At 33.8% G+C, this 5,425-nt stretch overlaps 1 pseudogene; it reads right to left on the reverse strand.

The window, feature by feature from the left end:
* Positions 1 to 3,135: 3,135 nt before the first annotated feature.
* Positions 3,136 to 4,075, reverse strand: LOC132368531 (lathosterol oxidase-like; annotated as a pseudogene).
* Between the last annotated feature and the right edge of the window lie 1,350 nt (positions 4,076 to 5,425).

Consider the following 5,425-nt stretch of genomic DNA (forward strand, 5'->3'; position numbering starts at 1 on the left):
TGTTTTATTTTTTAGATTCCACTGTAAGTGGTAACATACAATGTTTGTCTTTCTCTTTCTGACTTACTTTAGTAAGCATAATACCCTTCAGGTCCATCCATATTTTTGCAAATGACAAAATTTCATTCTTTTCTAAGGCTAAATAGCATTCTACTATGTGTGTGTGTTTAATATATATCTATATATAGATATAGATATCTCACCTCTTCGTCCATCTGTTGATGGACAGTTAGGTTGCTTTCACGTCTTGGTTATTATAATAATGCTGCTGTGAACATTGGTGTGCATGTATCTCTTCAAAGTAGTGTGTTTGTTTTCTTTTGATCTATACTTAGGAGTGGAATTGCTGGATCATTTAGTACTTCTACTTTTAGTTTGTTGAGGAACCCCCCTACTGTTTTTGAGAGTGGCTGCACCAATTTACACTCACACCAACAGTAGGCAAGGGTTTCCTTTTCTCCACATCCTCATCAACATTTGTTATTTGTGTTCCTTTTTGATCATAGCCATTCAGACAGGTGTGAGGTGATATTTCGCTTTGGTTCTGATTTGCATTTCTCTGATTAGTGATGTCATGCATCTTTTCATGTGCCTGTTAGCAATCAGTATGTCTTGTTTGGAAAAATGTCTATTCAGGTCTTCTGCCCATTTTTTGATTGAGTTTGCTTTTTTGATATTTAGTCATATGAGATGTTTATATATTTTAGATATTAACCCCATTATAGTCATCATCTGAAAATATTTTTTCCCAGTCTGTAGGTTGTTTTTCATTTTGTTAATGGTTTCCTTTGCTGTGCAAAAGCTTTTAAGTTTAATTAGGTGACATTTGTTTATTTTTGCTTTTGTTTTCTTTGCCTTAGGAAACAAAAAATATTACTATGATTTATGTCAAGGAGTATTCTGCTTATGTTTTCTTCTAGGAGTTTTATGGTTTCTGGTCTTACATTTAGGACTTTAATCCATGTTGAGTTCATTTTTGTATATGATGTGAAGAAATATTCTAATTTCATTCTTTTACCTGTAGCTGTTCAGTCTTTGCAGCACCACTTATTGAAGAGATTGTCTTTTCCCCGTTGTAAATTCTTGCCTCCTTTGTCATAGATTAGTTAACCGTAAATGTGTGAGTTTATTTATGAGCTCTCTATTCTTTCCCTTTGATCTATGTGTATGTTTTTGTTCCAGCACTATACTGTTTTGATTACCGTAGCTTTGTAGTATAGTCTGAAGTCAGGGAATGTGATACCTCTAGCTGTGTTCTTCTTTGTCAAGATTGTTTTGGCTGTTCAGGGTCTTTTGTGTTTACATACAAATTTTAGAATTATTTATTCTAATTGGGTGAAATATGTTCAATATTTTGGTAGGAATTTCGTTGAATCTGTAGATTGCCTTGGGAAGTATGGTCATTTTAACAGTATTAATTCTCCCAGTCCATGAACATGGTATATCTTTCCATCTGTGTCATCTTCAATTTCTTTCACAGTGTCTTATAGTTTTCCAAGTACAAGTCTTTTTATCTCCCCAGTTAGACTTATTCCTAGGTATCCTATTCTTTTTGATATGATGATAAATGGGACTGTTTTTTAAATTTCTTTCTGATAGTTCATAATCAGTGTATAGAAATGCAACAGATTTCTGTATATTAATTTTGTATCATGCAACCTTGCCAAATTCATTGAACTCTAGTTTTTCAGTGGTGTCTTTAGGATTTTCTATGTATAGTACCATGTCATCTGAAAACAGTGACAATTTTACTTCTTTCTTTCCCATTTTTCTTATCTGATTTCTGTGGCTAGGACTTCCAATACTGTGCTGAATAAAAGTGGGGAGAGTGGACCTTCTTGTCTTGTTCCTGATCTTAGAGGAAATGCTTTCACCTTTTTATCAGAGTATGATGTTGGCTGTGGACTTCTCATATATGGCTTTTACTGCATTGAGGTGTGTTAACTCTTCACAAAGTGGGTATAAAGGATTAATCATAAATGAATGCTGAATTTTGTCAAAGGCTTCTTCTGCATCCATTGAGATGATCATATTATTTTTATTCAATTTTTTAAACAGTCATAATCAACTTTTATTGATTTTTACACAAATACATTATAGAATGTCTTTGCAAACCATGTTTTCCCAACATATGTGTTATAACACATGACATTTCTTTATAAAAGTATTTGTTAAATCTTTTTGTAGAGGAAGTGGGGAAAAGTGAAGAAAGAGGAGGGAAAATAAGATTTCAAAACTAATCTTCAGTGATAGGCCTAAATATTTGGCAACTCTTTCCTTTTATAGAAAATCATAGGATTGTAACTTTGAAACATAAATGCATCAATTTAATTAAAAAGTCAAATATATTATTTGGGCATCAAATTTCCTTTTCTAAATATATTCAGTCACATAATTTTACACTTATTAAATAATGGTTTAAAACAATAACCATCAAAATCTTTAAATAATCCCAGATCTGGATTAAATCATGGTAGTATTAATATTTTCTAAAATTCCAATTTATTTGTTCATCAGTAAAATGTAATATTTGACAGTGTCTCCAGAGAATAAGTTTTCTATGTGTAGGAAGATGATAATCTTATAACACCTGCTATTAATCAGACCACTGAGCTGCTAATACATTATATAACAATTTTTTTCACACCAGTGTTTCCACTTGAACAAAATACTACAAGTAGTCGTTATCATACAATTACTGAATGCTTAGTCATTCCTGAAACAAGGAACCATCTTTATATTAATATTTCTTTGTTATGGTGTTTAGTCTTGATACCATTAAGCACAATGAATTTTACTTAATGAATATGGATGAATTAAGGCAAAAGGGCATAACCTAGTCCCCTTGATAATTTATCCTCTATCTTTTAAAAAATCATTATTCAAGCTATTCAAATTACAGATCTGCTGGCTAGAAAGACACAACTTGTCCCTTAGACCAGTGTCCATTATTTCAAGCATGAGGTTAAAATCTTGGTATTCATGACATGTTCCCTTGACCTACCATTATGATCATTACTCAGCTGTACCCAAAATACTGATTTTCAAATGATACTATTCACTTGCTATGCCTCTTGGCTGTACGTATGTAGATTATTTTTCTTGACCAAAAATATTTAATAACTGGGCAATAATCTACTCAGTCTTTGTAAACTCTACATTGAATAATTTTTCATTTTTACAGCCATTTCCTGCATGGCTCTTGCTCTCTTCTTCTGTCATCTTCACATAACTAAGTGGTCCATTCCCTTCAAAGGAGGAGGGATTTTTGAAGGAGCCTCCAATTCTATCCCACAATGTGAAATACTGTCCATAGTTATGGTCAAAGAGCATGTGGTGGTCTGTATGATGAGCTGAGCCATTAATAAATGGCCTTAAGATTTGGGGAACTTGAAAGTCACCATCATGAATGGAAATTGTCCAGATATTGACCAAGACATACAAACCTAAATAAACTACCGTGTGTAAGGGGAAAATAAAAAGGTATATGTGGCAAGGTAGACTCTGAAGGAAGCCAGCCAGAATGTGAAAAGCATGACTTGCAAATGGAGTCAGAATCTTCCAGATGTGATGAGGTTTGGGTAAGCACTTATATACAAGTCTATGATGAAGGCTTCTGTGAATCCAGTAGATCAGCATGTCAGTGGAAAAGAGAAAGGGCAGGATAACAGCAATGAGTCAAAACCAGCTGTATGGAAACTCTTTATGCCGTCATACAATTTGCTGTAACCTCTAGCAGGAACAGTGAAACTCTGGGGATGCTGATCCATGGCATTGACTGGACAGAATGCATAATCTCTTGATAGACTTGATTCTTGAAAAATTGTGAGTGTTTCATTAATGAATGATCATAGACAAAATAATAACTCAGTGTTGCAAAGAAGAAATAAAGGTTATATACACTGAGATTTGTTATAATCAGGAGGCTGATAGCTTGTTGGAAGATGTCATCCTCTGGCCATGTGGCCAAATATATGTATGGTGTAAAAAAACAATTGGGTACAAGATCCATCTTAGCCCCTAGAGAGAGTCCACTGCCAGCTGCCAATTTGGTTCCTGCAGGGCTTCAGCTGCTCTGCCTAGTCTTTTATTCAATTTTTTATGTGGTATGTGACATGAGTTGTAGATATTGAACCATTCTTGCATTCTTGGGATAAATCCCATTTGATCATATTGTATGATCCTTCTAATATATTGTTGGATTCAGTTTGTTAATTTGTTGAGGATTTTTGCATCTATGTTCATCAGTGATATTAGACAGTAAATTTCTTTTTGTGTGATATCTTTGTCTGGTTTTGGTGTCAGGGTGATGCTAGCCTCATAGAAAAAGTTTGGAAGTGTTCCTTCCTCTGCAATCTTTTGGAATAGTTTGAGAAGGATAGGTATTAACTCTTCTCTAAATGTTTGAAAGAATACATCTGTTTAGCCATCTAGTCCTGGACTTTTGTTTGTTGGGAGTTTTTTTTTTCTGTATTACTGATTCAGTTTTATTACTGATAATTGGTCTGTTCATATTTTTCTTTTTCTTTCTGGTTCAGTATTGGGAGATTGTACATTTCTAGGAATCTATTTCTTCTATATTGTCCATTTTATTGACATATAGTTGTTCACAGTAATCTCTTGTGATCCTTTATATTTCTGTGGTGTCAGTTATAACTTCTTCTCTTTCATTTCTAACTTTATTGATTTGGGGCCCCTTCCTTTTTTTCTCAATGAGTTTGGCTAAAGGTTTATCAGGTTTGTTTAGCTTTTCAAAGAACCAACTCATTTTTTTTTTTTTTGATTTTTATTTTATGTTGGATATAGTTGAATAACAATGTTGTGTTTCAGGTGTACTGCAAAGTGATTCAGTTATATATATACATGTTTCTATTCTGTTTCAAATTCTTTTCCGATTTAGGTTGTTACAGAATACTGAGCAGATTTCCCTGTGCTATACAGTAGGTCCTTGTTGGTTATCTATTTTAAATATAGCAGTGTGTACATGTCAATCCCAAACTCCCAGTCTAACCCTCCTCCTCACCCTTCCCCCTTGGTAACCATAAGTTTGTTCTCTAAGTCTGTAAGTCTGTTTCTGTTTTGTAAACATGTTCATTTATATCATTTTTTTTTTTAGATTCTGCTTATAAGCAATATTATGCAATATTTGTCTTTCTCTGACTTACTTCACTTAGTATGATAATCGCCAGGTCCATCCATGTTGCTGCAAATGGCATTATTTCATTCTTTTTAATGGCTGAGTAATAGTACATTGTGTATATGTACCACATCTTCTTTATCCATTCATCTGTCGGTGGACATTTAGGTTGCTTCCATGTCTTGGCTATCGTAAACAGTGCTGCAATGAACATTGGGGTGCCTGTATCCTTTCAAATCATGTTTTTCTCTGGATATATGCCCAGGAGTGGGATTGCAGGATCATATG

The sequence above is a fragment of the Balaenoptera ricei genome, chromosome 7 (assembly GCF_028023285.1).
Source record: "Balaenoptera ricei isolate mBalRic1 chromosome 7, mBalRic1.hap2, whole genome shotgun sequence".
In the NCBI taxonomy this organism is placed as follows: domain Eukaryota; kingdom Metazoa; phylum Chordata; class Mammalia; order Artiodactyla; family Balaenopteridae; genus Balaenoptera; species Balaenoptera ricei.